Source organism: Octopus sinensis, linkage group LG6 (genome assembly GCF_006345805.1).
Source record: "Octopus sinensis linkage group LG6, ASM634580v1, whole genome shotgun sequence".
Lineage (NCBI taxonomy): Eukaryota > Metazoa > Mollusca > Cephalopoda > Octopoda > Octopodidae > Octopus > Octopus sinensis.
Window position 1 is genome coordinate 36,055,286 of NC_043002.1, and position 23,135 is coordinate 36,078,420.

The window sequence follows — 23,135 nt, forward strand, 5'->3', positions numbered from 1 at the left end:
GAATATAAATATTTTTTATAATCTATTTCATACGAAAATTTTTCCTGAGTTTTCATGTTGGTATTTATAGCTAAAATTTGAGAATCTGGACTGCAAGTGATATATATATATATATTATATATATATATATATATATATATATATATATTATATATATATATGTATGTGTATATATATATATATATATATATATATATATATATATATATATATATATATAGGCATATATATGCATATGTATATGCAGTGCAGCAATGTTTTTCCAGACATCCAGCGCAAACTTTGCTCTGCATGCTGTTATTAATGCATTCTCCTTGACACACTTTATAATTTGCTTGCTTACCAACATGAAAGTGCTCAATCTGCCTGTTTAGCTTCCCAACTATACAGCTACAGTGTTAAGGATGGCACTTTGTTGAGTGTTGTCGCATTGATAAGTGATACCATCATTTCAAGAGAGTTTCAGCAATTTCTATTGTAATAGTTAACTTATAAAATCTTATCATGACAGCACTTGACATAGGCTGGTTTTTGTTTTGAGTTTATTTTCTTTTCTTACGTTTTCTTTTTGTCCCTTGCTCTAATTACATTAGATCTAAAATGGCTCAAGCAAACCTACTTTCAGTGTAGATTTTTTTTTTTTTCCTTAACTGTATCCAGTAAACCTCTTAAGTGAAATTTCAGACTTAGGCCAGAAGTATAAGGAAAGGGAAAGGCAAGTTAAAGAATTACAGTAGAACTCACTAAGGCTATATCATGTTTTCTACGAAAGGAATTTGAAAGATCCTCCTTTGTCCCAGTACTGAATAAAGTGGTGTTAGCAAACACAAAATAGATAAGTGGTTTAATTATCCAGATTTCATGGACCCTTTCTTCTTCAATTGAACTGCCATGAACTGCCAACTGGTTCTGTAGTAATTTATTTAAACAATTCTAAGTTGGCAATTAATGTCTATACAAGGTCAGGACCATTATAGAACAAAATCATTCTAAGTTGATGATAGTGACTCGACCAGTCAGAAAATAGTGAAATTATTTGTAGTCCTCTCCTTTCTTGATGTTGGAATTTGAAAAGAAAACCTTTTCTCACTTTTAAGTATTAAGAGTGGGCAAGATAATTTAGGATATTTTAGTCCAAATTCTATTTAACCTACTGTCACTTTAAAGAAATAGTTTTCAAAATGTTTATGTTTATGATAAGCAAAGAAAATATTGACATACTCTTGACTGTGTAAATTTATTTTACATGGTCATCCTGAATTATAACTTCTGCTTAAGATTTACAGAACTTTTTAGCACAAATGGTATTAGGTAGAGCAAGGGAACCAATGGATCACTTATGCTTTGATCTGCTAGAACCTGCATTGTTCTACATAACACCCTCTCCTTGACATGTTTACTACTGTTTTCAAGAGATATAAACAAATATCTGGACACAGCAACAACTTAATAGAACAATACTGCAGCTTTATAACTTTTACTTGCATTGCATGAACATAAATTAAACATATACACCAAAAGGAGCTGCATAATAATAATAATATGGCCTCATATAGGTGGAATTGTTGAGTCGTTTTTAACTAGGTGTAGTCTGACCTGCATCATAGGAATCCCATTAAATATGCCACTTATTGCTGATGTGATGTTATGTTATTAATTCACAACTAATGGATGACTTGGTTAATTTAGAATTTTAAATTAGAAATGTGAGCTCCAAAACGATTTTGTATTCTACAATTAGTTCCTGTGTTGCAGCTTCAAATATATTATTGCATTAATTTACTAACTTAATATAATCATCCTAAATGCATGGATTCATTATGTAGTCCCTATACATAATGTTGAAAGCCATTGTTTCAGAAGTTTTGGAGAAACTGTATGTTTCAAGTAAAGAGTAGAGGAAAATGCTCTCTCACTGAGATAAATTTCATGGAGAAGTATAGTTATTGTTGTTACTGTTTAGTCCCAAGAGAGTCCTGGAGTCCTGACCAAGTAGACCTGTGGTCAAAAATGTTCCAGTATTGACCATCCTATCTTTTTTTCTATGGTCTTAGTGTATTTAGGGACACATTATCCAATGTGTATATGTTTATGATTTGAAGAAGATTTGGATGCTATTTCTAGCAGGCTGAACAGCTGCATCAAGGTGTCCCTCTGATTTCTATGAAGTGTTAATAATGTGTGGCTATTGAAATTTAGGTAGTTTTCTTCTATAAACCAGACTGTAGTATTTATCAACATTATTTAGTAAAATTCTGTATTTATTAAATGTCTTTATATTTTGGACTTCCAAAAGGATTCAGTCCTCACTATGTGTTGCAAACATGCAAGCATGTACAATATTTAGCAACAATCTTTTAAGACTTCAACAAGCATAAAGAAGTGTTTGTTGTATCTTTTTCATATGTTCTTGTCTCAGGAATTTCTTTTCATCTTCTTTGTGTTACTAATTTCCTCAGTTTCTCTCATATTCAATTTTCTTCTAATACTGTCCTCTACTAACAGCTGCTGGTTGTATCGGTTAGAATTAAAGATTCACTTACTTCCCTTTAGGTTTACTCACTTATTTCCCTTTAACATTGCTCTCTTTTATCTACCCGTCCTAATGTTGGTGAGAAAGGAACCTGAAAAGGATAACAGTGCTTGTTAAAAACTGAAAAATTGTCACCAACTTCCTTTAAATATTAGAAAGTAACATGGCATATTTCATAACTTCTGTTATATTGCCCCATACATTTGATGCTGATGAGAAGAAGATAAAAACAAATCCGAAACTGATAGAAAGATAAGCATTTTTAGCAGGTATTTACTTGTTTTCAGTACTTCAGTATTTTCAGTATATTAACCACTTACACTAGTTAAACTTAAAAGTTTTAGTTCTCATCAGCTCTGTTTAAGTAATTTCTGTAAGAGTTTACCACTATCACTGAACAAATGAAGGATTATGTTAAAATGTTGCCTCTAGCTTGTTTTGAATTTTCATACTAACATACATACATACATGTATATATATATATATAAATATATATATATATATATATATATATATATATATATATGTGTGTATATGTATATGTATAACAGCATAGATACATACATATAAGCACATGTATATACATATTTTCGGGTATTCTTTTCTCATTTTGTTAATTAGTAGTCTTAGTATTTACTTGAAAAGACCGGTTTTGGTGTCTGTGACAAGTAGAGTACCAGGTCGAATGGTTTGCTGTATCCTATGCAGTGCTTTACAGTGCTGAGTTTAATTCCTACCAGAGTCCACTTTGCCTTTCATCCTTCTAGGGTTGATAAAATAAGTACCAGTGATAAACTGGGGGTCGATTCAATCGACTATACCCTTCCCCTTTCATAAAATTGGCTTCGAGCCTAACAAGAAAATATTTCTTGTGCAAGGAAAAAGTTAACCAGCTTTATAGTATATGTAAACAGAGGATTGCTTGAGCCAAACATTTTTTTTAAACGTATTATTTCACTTTGTCGCCCCATTTTCTAAATCGCCAAATGACCAAAACCTTTGTGACTTGAACCATGTCTGACAAACCATTAGATTTCAGCATGTTGTATATCTTACCATCATCACTTTCTTCATCTGCCAGTCCATCTAGAAAAGTATAGTAAAAATTTTGCTTTTCAGAATGAAAAAAAATACTTTATCAAAACACTATGAACTTTAATCTTGTCTGACCTTAATTTTTACATTTTCTTCTCCTTTATATTAAAACTTTTACTTAGAAAATATTAATTATAATAACTACTATTTACATATACATGCATGTACAGATACACAATCAGACAACAAACATATACATACATATGCACATGCATACACACGTATATATATATAGACATGCACATATTATGTGTATATATATAGTATAAATAATTGAGAGTGAGTGTAGATATGTAAACATGTATTTAATTAAAACTGAAAATCTGAAACTTCACTGCTATTACCCTTGAATTTTCCCTTTTTTTCAAATAGTTATAGGTTATAATAAACATACAATTATATACATTGTAATATTGCATCTCTATATGATGAAATATCACAAAATATTTCAAAAATAATCATAAAATTTGATTGGTGGTTGCAATCATATATTTTTCACTTTTACATTTTTAATAATTATATCACACCATTCATAATTTTATATGAAAGGTCTCTCAAAGCATTTTCCAGAACCAGTCAACTTTTAAAATTATTTTTCAAATATTTTGTGACATTTCATTTGGTACTTCACATTATGTGTTTATAAATGTATGTTCACAGTTAACCCACTACTATCCGAAGAACTAAAAGGTTAAATTCAATTGTAATAATAAATGTTTCAGTCTCAAATTTATTATTGCACTTTACTATTTTTCTCTCTTGTTTGAATGTAATTTATGTACAGTCATACCTTTATATATATATATATATATATATATATATATATATATATATATATATATAAAAGCTGATGATTGTACAGGAGTTCTTCAAGGGCATTGAGTTTCATTCCATCAAATTATATATATGTATGTGCATGTGTGTCTGTGTGTAATATATATATATATATATATATATATATATATATATATATATATATATATATATTAGATAATCTTTATACATTTTCATGACACTAAATGTCATGTTAAAATAATTCATTTGTCAGATGGATGTGATTCAAATAAAAGTTTTCTTTTGAAAGGCAGTTTTAGTCAAAATTGATTTTTGTTTTCTTTTATTTGAATGAAGCACCATGTTGGCAATTTTCATTTGGGCATGGTAAAATGTCATTGGAAGATGGTGTCATGCATCAGGTTTTTATGTACATGCATATATGTGCACTGGTACTGACCAACAATAGAATATTATGCAATCAGTTTGGTTCAATCATTTTATGAAAATTAGCTAAGAGAAATTTTTTAGCATGTCTGTATTTAGTTCAAATTTCAGACCTTTTATTTAAATAATTATTGTAACTTCTGAGTTTATTTAAAATAAAAAGAAAATAAAAACTTTGCTAAAACACGGGGGTTGAAAATGTTAGAATGAACCATTTGTGTATAGTTTGTTTTGGTTTACTACATCCAGAATAATATTAAAACTGTTAATTCTCTTATTTCTCAATTCCCATATATTGCTCAGAAGACCTAGAGATGAAGCATAATTGGGGTAGTACTTTTGAAACTTCCTTTAGTCATTCTTATGTAATGATTTGTGGATATGTAATTACTACTACTATTATTACTTTGACTTTACTTTAATAGATTATATAATTGCTTTTCCATTGCAGTTTTATTTGGGGGAGCATAACTCTTATTTTTTGCAAGTATACTTTGTATTATCTTCCTTGAAATTAGTAGTAAGTCATTTGGATATGATATCTTTTATAATGGTTTTATAACTGCAGCTGGTCTCGATTGTGTTACTATTCAATAACTTCCACTACCTTTGAGTCTATTTTAAATAAATCAAGGTTTAAACGATAACTTGAATAAGAAGTCTGAATTTTTTTGTAAATGCAAACATATTTACATTTTATTTCTAGCCAATTTTGATTGAATAATGGAACTTGACTAGATGCATATTCTCTATTGTTGATCTGCATGTGCAGATATATATGCATGTATATGCATCCACAAACATCCTTTTCTATAGACCTTTCACCACCATGAGCATACCCATACAAAAATTAATGGCACAGTACTACAGATAAGGAACACTTATATAAAAAAAAGATCTCATTTGAATTACATCTATTCAAAGAAGGCTCCATTGAGCATGCAAATTAAAATCTTGGAAATGTAATAATTCTCATTTACCATGGTGAATATTATTATATTTCCACACTTCATGATCTAATCTTCATGAAATTACTTTCAAATTATTATATATATATATATATGTATGTGTGTAGACACACATTTACACATTCATGTAAGTAGAGTTTAAATGGTTGTCTAGTTAAAGGTGCTGGACTATCAGCTCAGGCATCATTAGCTGAAATCTAATGCAGATGCTGTGTAGAGTTCAATTTCCTATTTGAACAATTTTACTTTATTTAGTCCTCATGGTATCTAGCTTGCAACCTGGTTAATAACAGGCTTTGCTCAATGCTACATGAAAGAGAGTTTAGTAGTGAATCAAACACATGATGAGGACATAGCTAAACACAATGCCAACACACATATGTATGCATGCACACACACACACTAATGCAGGTGTTCACAGATATTCATATATTCTTGTACTCACTTTTATATATATATATATATATATATATACACACACACACACAAACTTACATTTATATTCATCTACATGCACATTTATATGCACATGTAAATGTGCATGTGTGTGTATATATATATATACACACACACACATATACACACACAACTTTCATTTATATTCATCTACATTCACTCTTACATGCACATGTAAAAACATACATTTATGTACACTTTTATATGCATATATATCCATGTATGTATTCATTTTGTTTCCCTTTACATGCACATAAATATAGATACAAATTTATTGCCACATACATTCATGTGCACACATACACATACATACAGAATTTAGTCCTTTTTATACCCGCATATATAGGGAGATTAAATGTTTGACTGAATAAGCTGTTTGACTACCAGTGCATGAGTTTTCAATTCAAATCCACTGAAGGTATTTCATTGCAGATTTGGTCAGTACACTTTATTCTTCATGCTTCACATCAGCTGCTTATTAGCAAAAGGTATCTGGTGATGAAATAATATTGCCTAAAAATGGTTGATAAACTATCTAACAAGATCTCTTTCCTCCTTCTCTTCTTCTCTTCAATTAACAATTTCAAACCAAAACTAAACATTTTTTATAAACTGTTCAAGACTTAAGAGATGAAACCAAAATACAAACACAAATAGAGCTGTGTACATATACATATATATATATATATATAAATAGGGAGAGTTTACGAAAAAAACAAAAGACGAAGACAGGTGGTGTACAAAACAAACTGATGTATTAGTATAACGCTCAGGAATAGAAAATGTCTTTATATATATATATGTATATATATATACAGGTTTATTTGTGTATATGTATACACACACCAATCTACTTATCTTCCTACCAAAGTGACTACTCGTCATTTGATTTGCTGGAAATGACAACCAGCTCTCTCTATCAAAATGTTTTAAAACTGATAGCATATATTAGATAATGTAAACCTAAATATAGAATACATGGAAAAGGAGATGGTGTGGTCACCATAAGAATACCCTTGATCAAATTGATCCTTACTCAGATTTTCATAGGGACTAAGCAACAACAACAATATAAATATCTATGAATATAGATACATACAAATACATAAATTCAAATACATTGATATGTCTCCTTTCTTCACTCTATGATGGTTTTAATAAAATCTCTGAAAAATGTAAATATCCCCTAGGCCTCAAGGGATTTTAAGAGCCAATTTGGTTCCAGTTTTGTAGCACCAAGTGGATGAAACACAAAAATCTTTCCACCAAATAAGATACCAGTCATCATCATCATCCTCATTATTGTCGTTTAATCTCTGCTTTCCGTGCTGGCATAGGTTAGAAGACTTGACTGAGGACTGGCAAGCCAAAAGGCTGCACGGGGCTCCAATCTGATCCGGCAAAGTTTCTACAGCTGGATGCCCTTCCTAATGCCAACCACTCTGAGAATGTAGTGGGTGCTTTTATGTGCCACCAGCACAAGGGCTAGTGAGGCGGTTCTGGCAACGGCCACGCTCAAATGGTGCTATTTGCACTGTCTGGCAGCACTGGCAACGACCATGCTCAAATGTTGATTTTTCACATGCCACTGGCCAACAATCACACTTGAATGGTGCTTTTTATGTGCCACAGGCACAGGAGCCAATCAGCAGCCCTAGCAATGATCATGGTCAGATGGTGCTTTTAATGTTCCACTGGCACAAATGCCAATCAGGTGGTACTGTCATTGGCCATGTCAGCGATTTTGATTCTGATTTCAGTTGCCTCAACAGGTCTTTAATGTCCAATGAATGAGGGGTACTCATAAATGGGCTGGTTACACCCACTGGCATAGGCCACAGGTACATGGTTTGCACAGCTCTCATTAACCATTCATCTATCCCTAGTTTTCTCATTGGCCACCAGATCAGGGATCGGGGGACCCTGTCAGAGGCTTTCTCCATATCAACAAAAGCCAAGTAAAGAAATTTATCTTTGGCTAGGTATTTCTCCTGCAGCTGCCTTACCAGAAATATAGCTATAATTGATAACATTCTTTGATGATTTCATACTTATAGTTCTAGTGATAGGTAAAGGAAGCCACTGGAAAATTAAGTGTTCTTCACAGAAACAGTGAAACCCTTCAAATGGATTTGAATCCATAACCTTTCAGCCAACAGTCTGACACCATATCTACTCAACCATTTAACATTCTATTTATAATATTACAAGTATTATAAGGCAGTGAGCTGGCAGAATCATTAGCACCAGGTGAAATGTTTAGCAGCATTTCATCTCTCTTTATATTCTGAGTTGAAATTCCGCCATGGTCGACTTTACCTTTCATCTTTTTGGGATCAATAAGATAATTACCAGCTGAGCACTGGGGTTGATTTAATCTCCTTACTCTTTCCTGCTGGTTTTTTACCAAAATTTGAACGTATTATAATACTGCCTTGTCAATAGCCCATGGAAGGATTTGATCCTAGCTCAGCAAATTAACAAATTACTCATCAATGAACTGTAGATCTCTGTAGAAAACTGAAAGAAATGGATAATTTTGCTAACAGTATCTTCATAAGAATTACTGAATAGTGAACACAGAAAAACAAAAACAATCAATCAATCAATCCTTAGGGTGATAAGAGGGAATACTTAACACATAGCTGTCTCTAACACTTGGACACACTGTTTCTTGTGTGTTTGTCTGTGTGCATATATACAAATATATGAGAACAATGCATGAAACTCTCAGCCCTTGAGTCACTTTGTAACTTCTGCTGATTAAAACTAACTATATATATGTATGTGTGTATGTATGTTGATAGATAGATAGATAGAGACATACCCATACACACACACACACACAAAGATATATGGTGTGAGCTTGTAATATAAAAGATAAACTTCAATCCTGTTCCTTTCTGCCATGCTAGCTAGCATTTTTCTGTTCTTCACTTGTTTGCTCTAGTTGACATCCCCAATGTGAAATGGATTTTTTACGAGGAATTCCATTAATTTGGGGTAATAATTCACATCTTTTTCCTCTATCTCTCCCACTTCTCTATTCATTGCACTCACCTTTTATTTTTTTAATTTTGATTCTTCCCAAAACCAATTCTCAAATTATTTGCATGAGCGACTGTTGATCTTACATTTTACTCACCAGCTTTTGGGGATCAATAGAGCTTTCAATAAGACTTCTGCTTTCACACTTTTATATCATTCTTGTAATTACTATTATTATTATTATTATTATTATTATTATTATTATTATTATTATTATTATCATTATTTTCATTACTACTACCACTACTACTACTACAACTGCTGCTAATATTGTCTTAATATTCATATTTTTGTACAGTCTTTGGCAAACTCTTCAAAATGTCCCTTCAAAGACAATATTTTCAATTCTCATTCCTTTATTTTCTTTTTCTTGCTTCTTGAACTTTGGCCCTCATCTCTCTTTTATTTATTTATTTTTTTGAATAGCTTATACATACATACATACACACTCACACACATGTATCACACAGATGCACACATACACACACACACACACATGCGTGCACACACACACATAGTGTACTGTTCTATTAGTTCTATTATTGATAGGATCAATGAAAATAGTTCTCCGTTCAATAAGAGGTAAGAGATAAATATTTTCCAGTAAACACAGGATGTGAGTTATTCACGCTTGTCTGATTATTGTACTATTGGAGTATGAAACCAACAGTAGCTTACATTTAAATCCTGTATTCATTAAATTACACACACACACACACACACACACACATTACCTTCCTTAAACTTTCTGTCAAGCCAGTTTGCTCACAAGGCATTGGTTTGTCTGTAACAGGAGTAGAAGACACCAGCTTACAGTTACACACAGCAGGAAATGAAGTCTGCATTTCAAAGTAACTGTCTTGACTACTTTGTTTTCATTGTGCTCGTATGCACGTAATTATACAAAATTATAAGATTATACAAAATTCACACACACATATATTTTGAGCAATGCTTAGTATTTAAGCCAGTGCAAGCAATGTTAAAAGTCAAAGCCATGTAACTGAAGTGAGGTCCATATAGACATATGTACACTCTCTTTATGTCCCTCATAAAAATGAAAGATTTAGAATCTGAATTGTATTTTGCATTCAGTGATGTAATTTAGGTATGCATTGCATTCCTTGCAATATGTACATTTTATGTGTGTGTGTGTAGATAGATAAATAGATAGATAGATAGATAGATAAATAGATAGATATACACATATACATACAAACACGCAACACACACATATATATACATCAAGATAAACAGCATATGACTTTGCAGATGGGACCCTGTTAGAATTTTTTTCAGGTCGAGTAGCCCATCTTGCTCAAAAGGTCCTTGAAATAAGGGTTCTTTAAGGACAACATGCATGCATATGCATATATATGTATATATGTATGTATTCGTATATATGTATGCATATATATAGATATATATATATATACATATATGTATTCATATATGTATGCATATATATATATATATATATATATATATTCTGAATTTATGTAAATGTGTATATCAGTTGAATAAAGTTAAAACATGGTCTGGTTTTCACATTTTTTACTATGATATTTTTAAAAAATATAAATTTTTTTACAATGTTGTAGTGTGCTAAACATTACAAAAAATGTTTTGTAATGTTCATAAAGTTCAATTAGCGCTTTCATATGTTCGTAGTAATCATCAGATGTTAAAATGTATTTAACTGGCAGTTGAGTTCTTGACAACTGTAGTAAAATGACTGATTTCTTCCTTTTTGTACCTCTTAGAAGGCTTCAACAAGCCAAATTTTTGGAATACAGTTTTGACCAATCCACATGCAATTTAAATGTCACTGTTCGCCAGGCATACCGATATTACTGGCATAGTTCCCGCCTTTATTTTAACCAACGAGCTTGCAGTTTACTTGTAATGGTTTTTATGAGTCAGCAAACTTAGTTGGTTTCAATCATTTTTATTTCAGTTGGTGAGGGTCTTCTGTACTTTCTTTATATTCATATGTTAAAGATTTTTTTTAATCCACATCATTAAGTGGTTGTTATATTGTTGTTATTTCCATTCAGAACAGCCTTGAACATTTTAAGAAAACATTTTTGCTTTATCTTTCTCCCAACTTCACTTGTGTCATGTAGTTTGTCATCATCATCATCATCATCGTCATTGTTTAACGTCCGCTTTCCATGTTGGCATGGGTTGGACAGAAACATTTTCTGACCACGTTACTATATGTTCACTCAATCGAATTTGGCGAACATTAGTGTTCCAGATTTGTTGTCTGTGGACTCATAAGCGTTCCGATAATGCATTCCCTGTCTTGCCAATATATAGTTCCTTGCAATTTGGGCATTTAATGAAGTAGATCAAATATCTGCTTTTGCAGTTCATATCAGCATTTGCGAAAATTTGTCCATTTTTTGTTCTAATGGATCTACCAGTATGCATTTATTGACACATTCCACATCTGTTATCATTACACTTGGATACTGTGAATGTTTTATCCTGTTTGTTCATGTTGAATTTTTCCTTTGTTAATAGTTTCTTTAGATTACATTGTTGCCTTTTGCTAGTTTCTTTAGGTTATGTGGTTGCCTTTTGCTTAAGATAAGTGTTTGATTAATTATTGCGTTTATTTTAATTTTTCACTTTCTTTCATGTTGGCAAATTTGTTTTGATGATGTTAAAAATGTTTGCTCACTCATAAAACCATTACATGTAAACTGCAAGCTAATTGGTTAAAATGCAGGCAGGATCTATGCCAGTAATATCAGTACGCCTGGCAAACTGTGACATTTAAGCTGCATGTAGATTGGTCAAAACCATATTCCAAAAATTCAGCTTGTTGGAGCCTTCTAAGAGGTACAAAAAGGAGGAAGACAGTTGTTTTACTACAGTTGTCAAGAACTCAACTGGGTGCAGATTGCAGAGATGTAACCCACTCACCCCCACTTTATTTTATTTATTTATTTAATTTTATATGGAAACCCACGTTTTCAGCTATGACGATTCCAATTCTGGAAAAAATTGACAAAACTTGCAACTTCAAAATTTCAATTTCCACCCCCGCCATTTCTTCATTTTTCACTTTTATCAGAATTTTTTGGTGAAATATGTAGAAAAATATGGAGATTATGATTCTGAAAAAAAAATTGTTGTAAACATGGATTTCTGTAAAAAAAATAAGATAAAGTGGGAGGAGTGGGTTACGTCTCTGGTATGTGTGCCCTCAACTGTCAATTAAATACATTTTAATATCTGATGATCACTACGAACATATGAAAGCGCTAATTGAACTTTATGAACATTAAAAAATATTCTTTTTAATGTTTAACATACTTCAACATTGTAAAAAACTTTATATTTTTTTAAAATAGCATAATAAAAAATGTGAAGACCAGACCATGTTTTAACTTTATTCAACTGATATATATATATATATATATATATTCCTATACACACACACACACACACAAACACATATATATGCATATATATGTATATATATGTATATATATATATGCATACACACACACACACACACACACACACACACACACACACATACATATATATGTATATATATATATATACATATATATATCTATATATGCATATATAGGTATATATATGTATATATATATCGTTGTTATTATATTAAACTGTCGTATGTCCAAATTTGGTTAAATGCAGGTTTTTCTTTTCCAATATTCATTTTTGCCTGCAATAGCCAGTTCTTTTGGTCAAACTATCGTATCTCCAGCTGCTTCAGATGCCAAGATATCAAAAATTGTCAAAGTGTAGTGCAGCAGTTTTGCTATGGAATGGTGAAACTATTCTTTTGTTTTCTAGAAAAGCAATGTTTTGGGCTTACGACATTTTTGCACAATAGCAACGATACATATATATATATAAACACAAACACACACATATATATATACCCATATACATATATATATATATATGTGTGTGTATATATATATATGTGTGTGTGTGTATATATATATATGTGTGTGTGTGTATGTATATATATGTATATATATATATAGAGATATATACATACATATATATATACACACATATATATGTGAGTGTGTGTGTGTGTATGTATTATACATATATTTGTGGTGGGGTGCATACAGAACTACTGCTTAGTTGACATAACTTATAGCATGGACACAGCATTGTACTGCCATTTGGTTTGCTGCTTTGTCTCACATTTCTCTGTATAAAATTCCCACATTTCTGTGTTATCTGATTTATTAGCATATTGATCAGTGCTTTTACTCTATATATCTATGCATCTATTCCTCCATTTTCACTCTCTGCATACATGGCATGCTAACACACACACACACACACACACACACACAATTCTATGTACACAAATATGTACATGCCTATATGTTCGTATATGCTAATATGCAAATACGTTTGCTTAATTTCTGTTTCTGTATACTTGCATTCCTTAATATGTATATATAATTATTATTGTTATAATGTACACATGTATATACATATTATATACTATATATATATAATGCAGACACACACACACACACATATACAATGGATAGAGATAATGACCATCAATAAACATTGCATATGCACTCTACTGTTGTACTGAGGACACTTTGATATACAGCACAAACTTACAAATTGTGTCTTTGCATATATGTATGTATGTATATGTGTGTGTGTGTATGTATATATACACACACACACAAGCATACATATAGATAGATAGATAGATAGATAGATAGATAGATAGGTAGGTAGGTAGGTGGGTAGATAGATAGATAGATAGACAGACAGACAGACAGACAGACAGATATAAGCATTTAATTCTTACTCATTAGTTCAAACAAATACATTTTGTGGGATTAACAGTTATGGATTAAATGTTTATTGACTGACAAATTTATCTTTGATTTCTTTACTCTAAAGTGGCCAGACATAGTTTCTTTGGAGTCTGAGAGTTTTGTGCATTGTACAAATCTTGAAAAAAAATTATCAAACCTTGAGCCACCTTCATAGCTTTACAGTTATAAAAAAGTTATAAATTGCCTTACATGTATAAATGTACATATAGACATGTTCATATGTGTATGTATGTGTGTGTGTGTGTGTATATATATATATATATATATATCCAAATAAGCAACAAGTATATCCAAGATAGAGTAGTACAATTGTTTCATGCTACTTCATTTTATTAAACAATGTAAGCATTACATCAGTGTGTAATACTTACAGTGTTTAATAAAATGAAGTAGCATGAAACAATTGTACTACTCTACCTTGGATATACTTGTTGCTTATTTTGATTATAATCACCTCATTTGATTTATATGGATAATACCATACAAAATTCTGGTGCCTTTAACTTAAGTACCATATTCATCTGAATCTAAATTTTGCTGAAATTATATATATATATTGTACATACTTATCTAACTGAAGTGCGCTCACATATTTATGCATACATTAATGTACTCATCTATGTGTGTGTGCACATGTGCGCACACACACGGGCTATTGATCAGGGTGTTGCACTTATTATAGTTTGAATTGCTCAGCAAAACACATCACTTCACATTGCTCCAATTCACTCAGCTGTAAAGGATTTCCAGCAATAGCTGGAAAATTTACTCTGCAGCTGACTAGCATCCTATTCACAGGGAGTGTTGTAATCTCAGTAACTTCTATAGCATGAAAACTGAGTTATGCTTTGGCCTTATGACTCTGAAGTTTCATAACAGATCCACATAGCTGGGAAAAGAAGACAGTGATAGAGGTGGGGAGCAGTAGATGAATACAGTAGAAATAACTCAAGACAATAGAAAACAGTAACAAACAATGGTTTAGTATAGACAGAGTACCACTACCACTCTATTTGGTAATGTTTCCTTTGTCATGCTTTCTCAAAAGAGTGGGTTTCTCCAATACATTTTGCCAATCATTGTGGTCCTTTGTCAGCTCCTTTACAAGGTTCTGTATCTTAAGATCAGTTTTCCCATGTCTTTTTAGGTTTCCTCTTTCACAAGTACCATCCTATGTCATCATCCATATGCATCACATATTCATGCAAACAGAGTTATCCTTCTTGCAAACTACAGCTGTTTCCCCTTATTCTCAGCTTTCCTCTCAGGTCATTTGTACCACATTGTTCATGTATGCTGATATTACACATCCAGCAGAGTATGCTCATCTCATTTCTTTCTAGCCTTTGCAAATCCTCTACATTCAGGGCTCACATCTCACTAATTTGTAGCACTGCACTTTGCATACAAGCATCATATAATTTACTCTTCACTTGGAACATATATATATATATATATATATACACACGCACATTTTCATATATACATATATATGTATGCATACGTTATATATATATATATATATAAACACTTATATTTGTGCATTGAACAGTTAGAATGAGTGCTCAACACTGCATTGGTGGATAAATATTCTTTATTTGTGGGTTATCAAGGCATCCAATGATTTCATCCAAAATGTTGATAAGTACCAACACATCCATGTGGCATGCTTGAATAATTGTGAAAATCTCTTCACTTGAAACCATTGGTTGCCTTGTTAACCCACAAATAAAGTGTGTGTGTATGTTTATATACACACACATATATATGTGTGTGTGTGTGTATATATATATATATATATATATATATATATATACAGTGTCTCACAGAAGTATGTACACCCCTAAACATTTTCAGTAAAATTGCCATTACTCTGATAATATCAAAAGAAATCAAATGAAATTTATACTGAATAAAATCTATTATACAAGCAAACATTTTACAAATTTGGAATAGAAAACAAGAAACATTTTCAAATATTAGATTTCAAATGATACAAAAATATGTACACCTTAAAAGATTTTGTTATATTCAATATTTGGTATGACCACCCTTGCTTTCAAATGACTGCATTAAGTCTTCTGGGTATAGAGTCAACTAAATTTCTGCATATAACCAATGAAATTAACCTCCATTCATCCTGAATGATGTCTTTCAACTGTCTTTCAACTTTCAACTGTGTTACATTGTGGGGGTTTTTTTCTCCTCAATCTTTCTTTTCAAAACACCCAACAGATGTTCTGTTGGACTTAAATCAGGTGACATGGTAGGTCAAGGCAATACCTTTACTTCTTTATCTGATAAAAACTTAGTTGTCATCTTTGAAGTGTGTTCAGGGTCATTATCATGTTGGAATATGATATGTCTTCCTAGTTCCTTGATGCTTTTCAACATTGTTTTCTGCAATATGTCACAATAAAGCCTTGAATCCATTTTTTAGGGTGTACATACTTCTGTGAGATACTATATATACATATGTATACACACACACACACACACAACTAATGTTTTGAAGTGTCTTAACTGAGGAAGATCTTGCATAAGATGAATTTCCTTTTTTGTCTATAGTGCAATGATCTGAAACATATGTATTAAACGCATTCAAAATATCATTACTTGGTTTTATTACATATTATATATGTGTGTATATATATATATATATATATATATATATATATATATATATATATATATATATATATATGTACATATATAGATGCCCTTCAGCAGGATATATACATTTAGTCTTATTCACAGTTGGTGAATGTAATTTAATGCTGTTTCATTGAGCTTTTTGCAGCCCAGTAAGCTTTCCACTATACTAGTTTAGGTTTATTCAGTTTCCTATATATCAAAGCATGAATTTTATCTTAGCAAATGACAAATGGGTCTACAGCATTAATAAACTTGAACTTGAGTGAAATACATCTATTGTTCTAATGAGTCCCTGCTGCTATGATGTTCTCTTCATTCTGATGTTTTTAACACATGTCTATGAAGACATTTTCTCCCAGACAAAAACATTACCAGAGCATCATACTTTTCAACAGTTTATATACATTAAATATGATATGCACACTCATGTGCGCACACATATATACACATACACATACACTCACACACCACAAACATATATGCATATAAGTGTGTGTGTGTGCACGCATGTATATATATATACTATGCCATATTTAAAAAATACATAACACTATTCAAAAAGTACTGTGTTTTTATTTATAAAGTAATACAAATTAGCATGTTTTTTCAGCCACCAATGGTTTTGTAGTTCTGGAATTTTAGCCCTGTTTATTTCCACATAATATAAAAAGTATGCGATATCTTTTGGAGAAATGTTTTTTTTTCTCTCAATTTTAAAAAAATTTCACCTGTATCAAGCTGAACATCTCATCCTCAGAAGAAGCAAGTTATTTCCTTTAATTGTGGTATTTGCTGTCACTAGGAAACAAAAAATTATTCTACTTGTTTGAACTTGAAGTAAAATGAAGATGTTAAATGTGATTGAAGGAGAATACCCTTTGTCTGTCACTGTGGAAGAAGAGGATGACTGGTATAGAAAAGAAAAAAAGATGAAAATAATGTGATTAATGTTAGGAGAAAAGTTGAAAGAGACAGGAGAAAAGGTAGTGTAGATGCAGTTACCTACCTTGACAGCGGGTTTAAATGCTAGATGGTGCAAGCAGCTGTGAGATTCTGACACAAGGCCTTGCAACTTCCTCTTTTGGCATCTAAACATCGGAGAGCAAAGACATGATTTACTTGGCTCTCTTACAACACATGCCAATTAGCAGACATGAGGTAGTACACATAATATGACCATGGCTTCCATTCATCAAACTCTTTCCTTTATTGATCAATTGTATCTGTTTGAGACCACAAGTATTTAAAGTTACAGCCTTCTGAATGGAGACCTCATTAGATGGCTTCAAGACCATTTTGGATGGTGATGTTCTCAGGTTGTGAAGTCATCTAAAGTAGTTTCAGGTGAAGGAATATCAGGTTTCTGTACATGTATGTGGTTCTAGTTGCATGAAATTCTCAAAACCCTTCATATACAAAACTTGTGTTTAAGCTCTAGATCAAAGGTATTTGGGAAATGTAGACATTTGAAAAAGCACATTACACATCTAGAAAACACCAACCTCACCTGACTAGAATATTTCTACTTTCGTTTTTAGTTTACTAACCATTTTCTACCTCTATCCCTATTATTCCACTTCATTGACAAAGGTTAAGTTCCCTTAATCACATTTAACTCCTTTTGTTTCTTTAAAAATTTGCAAGCAATTATATTGTGTCTGTTTTTTCAGTGGCTACAATATTAGAATTAAGGGTAAACACTTGCTATTGCTGAGGATAAGTTTTTCACTTTGATGGAAATAGAATGTTGTAAAGATAAAATAATTCTCATGTTTTTCTATACTATGTGGAGATAAACAAGTCCTGAAGATACAGATCACAAAAGTGATGGTAGCCCACATAAGTTAACTCATGTTGCTTTATAGATATAAATACACATGCACACACTCATATACATACAGTACACATGCATACACACACACACACATACATAGACAGACATGCACATGTACATAATACATACAATTGTTTATATTTAAATACACATGTCTACAAGTATATAGCATGTTGTGTGTATTTACACATGTATGTATGTGTATGTATATATATATATATATATATATATATATATATATATATATATATGTGTATGTATATATATATATATATATATATATATATATATATATATGTGTGTATGTATATATATATATACACACACATATATTTATACACATATTACTAGCTATGTCTGTCTTTATGTATGCAGAGAGATTTCTAAATATGTAACTGAAAAATGTGTTGCTGCTTATTCCCACATAAACTATTTTGACTCCTTCAAGTTCTCTTCACTGATATAGTTATTCTAATGACTTTCTAAAATCATAGTGTTTTGATAGTTTGAAATTTTATCACAGGTGAACTGTGAGTATATTTGGTTAAAGTAAAAATGATTTAACAATTTTGATTGTTGAATTACAAATTGAAATTTACTTGTTCAAGACTCAAAATTGTAGTATTTTGTTTTCGGAGCAGAGCATATTTTAAAATTACATCCTTTACTTTTGACTGAATCACTCTCCTGTTCCTGGAGGTTCAACTATTTTTTTTTACACTAGGTCGCTTTATCTCTTTTAAAATAAATTAAATGTTACTTGTGATTTGATTCAACATGATACCAAGTTATGCATACCACTTGGCAGTGTGAATATGAAAATAGTGAAAAACTTCTACAAACTTTTACTATTGTTAACTTTATGTTCTATATTACAGATTTAGATGAAATTTTCACCACTGTCTTTCAATATTTGGCTCAAATATTGTAACTGTCTCGGCACTTTACATTTATAAATAACTTTTACTCCTCTGGAATTGCCAGTTTATACATGCTCTTCTGTAAACTTTTTGTCTTTGCTTCTCTATGTTGTTAATCTCTAAAACATACTTCAAGCTACTCAGAATTATTTCCAAAAGATTACTCACTGCTTACTAATCTTGTATAAACAAAGCAAAGGACTAACTTTACTCTAAGAGCACCTCAATGGGTTTTAAACATATTGCTTTTCTATGCTATTGGATAGTATTGATCTTGTCTTTTGATCTGTTATGACTGAGACAGTGATTCAGTATTTAGTAATTAGTTAAAAATTTCAGAAGATAGACTAGGTATTTCTTATGTTCAGAAATATGGAATCATATCCCAAGTATCTTCTGCATGTTGATATGCCTGAGCATTTATTCATTTATTTTGTGTTAAGAGAAGTGGTGCATTTCTACTGTATTTAACTGCAATATTTCCAAATGCTTCTATATTTTACAAATGATGCACATGTCTAAAGGTTTGATACCATATCAGTTTTCTATTTATTGAAGTTATGTAATCAAAAGTAAGGTTTATATTATACTTATTGGCCAGGAACTATGGCCTGTGGAAAATTTAGAAATTACTTGTCTATACTGTATAAAATGAAATAAGCCAGAGATGAGAGAAGTAGAATTTAAATGATGGACTCAGTTATTGCTGTTTTCTTAAATATATAAGTTATGCTATGCTCTGAAAACACCCCAAAATCCCTTACCCATATAATTCCACTCAAAAATGGCAGATGAGAAAATAGATGGTAAAACTGACGTGCTCTTGCTTTGAAAAGCTTCCATTCGAACAAATTACCATAAACTTCATTGCTCTGAGGAGGTTGAGTTTAAATGAAGCTTCATGCAGGACATGGGATTCCAATTCTAACTGGAGGTACTGTAAGAAAAACATTTTTTGTTCTTCAAACCTCAAAAAGCATGGAATAGTACGGAAAGCAGGTTTTAAATACTCTACATTTCCTATTTTGATCATTTTTCTATAGTGATTCTTATCATTTCCTCTTGAATCTGATAAAAATACATTTAATCTGTGGGTGTTTTGAAAATCCTGCTTATCTGTATTTCTCTATGCTATAAGAACTGTGATATATGTATATATATATATATATGTATGTACATATATATATTTATATATATATGTGTGTGTGTGTATGTATATATATATATATATAAAATATATATATATATATTTTTATGTTATGTTCATTGTTGTTTATTTTTTTAACAATATTTTTTTTACATATATATTTGTTTCTGACGCTGAGGGGCTGGGGTTTGCTAATTGTTTGCAATCTTCCATGTAGCCTATACAACCGGCCACAAGCGTGCTGCCAGAGTGTCCTTGATTCCTAACTCTAATGGACAAAGTTCATGTTGAGAGCTGCTACTGGGCAGAGCAGCATGACAGGTTGTGAACCATTCTACGCACTAAAAAATATCTCACTCCTAATATTCTCATTATGAATATTTTGATTTGTTTACCAAATTGTAGAATTATTCATATAGAAAAATTCTTTGAATGTCATTTTTTTTTGGTTCACTTTTATAACTTTCTTTTTCTGTTCTTTACAAAAAAAATTCCAAAATCATTCTATATAAATGACAAAACAAGCAAAATATATTTGTATTTAAAATGAAAATATCTTCCAGTATATAATTAGACAAAAATTTTTCACTCAGATCCATTGCTTGAGTTATTACCAAAACTCTTTTGAATGTAACAGGCTATTTTTCCCCAAGTTTTAGGTAGACAAATTATTTTTTTAAGATTTAGCCTCTTTTTTTATTATTACATCCTTACTGAAGACTGAATTTAACATTACAATAGTAAAACAACAGTTAGTACTTAATATCAATATGAAGAATTCTACCAGTTGTGACCTAGACAACTTCCTTTTACACTTTTATTCTTATAAACAGAAAAAGGCATCTGAGACATCATTTGCTAATAGATAGAAGCTTAGTCTAATAACCATTTACTTTTTTTTTCTTCTCCAATTGGTGATATTTGCTAAGTTGGTTTTTTTTTTCCTTTGAAACTAGTGTTGTTTGTTTATAACATTTAACATCAGTATATCCTAAACAACTCTATTTTCAGACCTTAGATCTTTTCAAGCGATATGTTAAAACAGATTACTAAACATGTTTAGAATGATCAAATTTAACTAAACAAAAGAGTTTTGAGCTAATCACTCAGCAAACTATTGAGCAGTTATTTTATTAGTTATAATAAATTTTTATATATTTTGAATTTATATGAATGATTTATTTTTTCTTTATTGCAGATTTTTATGTAAAAGTTATTTTATGCTCCTTAGAAAACAAATCTGATCCTAATTAAATTATTTAGATTAAGTTTTTATTTAAGTTTCTCTTGCTTCATGTAAAGTAAATGAAACAATTCTACTTTATAGTCATACTAAACTCCCTGGCAACTATCCTTTGCTAGTTTCTCTGTTCACTTGATTTTCCCCCCTATTGACACAAATACATATAATATGTACACACACACACACACACACACACACACACACACACACACACACATATATTGTGGTGTAAGTGGGATTACAAACCCATTTCTGAAGGTTGTATGTTGCCTGCCACATATTAAGAGGACTGTACTTGTCAAGGATTTGCATCGATAAACCACATAGTATGTAGAATAAATATGGGTTTGTTATCCCAATTACTGCATATTAATATACTCATACATCAGACTTAGCATATTTCAACTGCAAACCTGTATCAGTCCTTTTTATTTTATTTTTGATACAAAAAAAAAAGAAACAAAAAGATTTTTTCAATGTACTTTTTTTTCACACAGGCATATGCACTACAGAAACACAAAAAAAAACATAATTATATACTCTTAGTATTTGAAGTATTTATGGTCATTTATTGTGTGTTGTGGGTGTGATTAAACAGAGATGTTTGCTTGCAAATTTGATGAAGTCATGTTTTCTTACTTTTACTTATATTTATAATTGTTGATATTGATACTATTAGACTTAAAGGTCTGGCACTAAAGTAATTTGGTTGTTATGTAAGAACATTATATATGGGGAGTGAGTGTGTGTGTACAATATATCCATAATGTATATATGAAGAGAAAGGATGGTTCAGTATGTACAGGGTGCAAGTTGTTCGATGTACAAACATCACCTGCTCATTGGTGATAGTCAGACTGAATGTTTTCACTGGGCAAGTATTATAAGCTGAGGTATTTCATGCCAGTTAGAAAATGTTTAATAATAGAGGAGCTTCACTGGAAGAATGTCAGGCAAAAATGTCAGTTCTACGAATTTGAATCAAAAGTTTCTTGTCTTATCTTTGTTCTTAACAGCATCTGTTCTCAATTTGTATCAGACTTTCAAGTTGGAGAAGGGATCATTGGGCTCTCTCACCATGCAATGTTTCAGTGCCTGATCGTTGTTGTTTAGTCCCATGTCAATCTTGACTGAGCAGTTATAT

General features: G+C 31.1%; 1 protein-coding gene across 1 annotated transcript in view; it reads left to right on the forward strand.

The window, feature by feature from the left end:
- The window catches only part of LOC115213132 (nuclear factor of activated T-cells 5-like), a 197,460-nt gene that overhangs the window by 161,579 nt on the left and 12,746 nt on the right, over positions 1-23,135 (forward strand). The gene's annotated exons all lie outside the window — the stretch shown is intronic.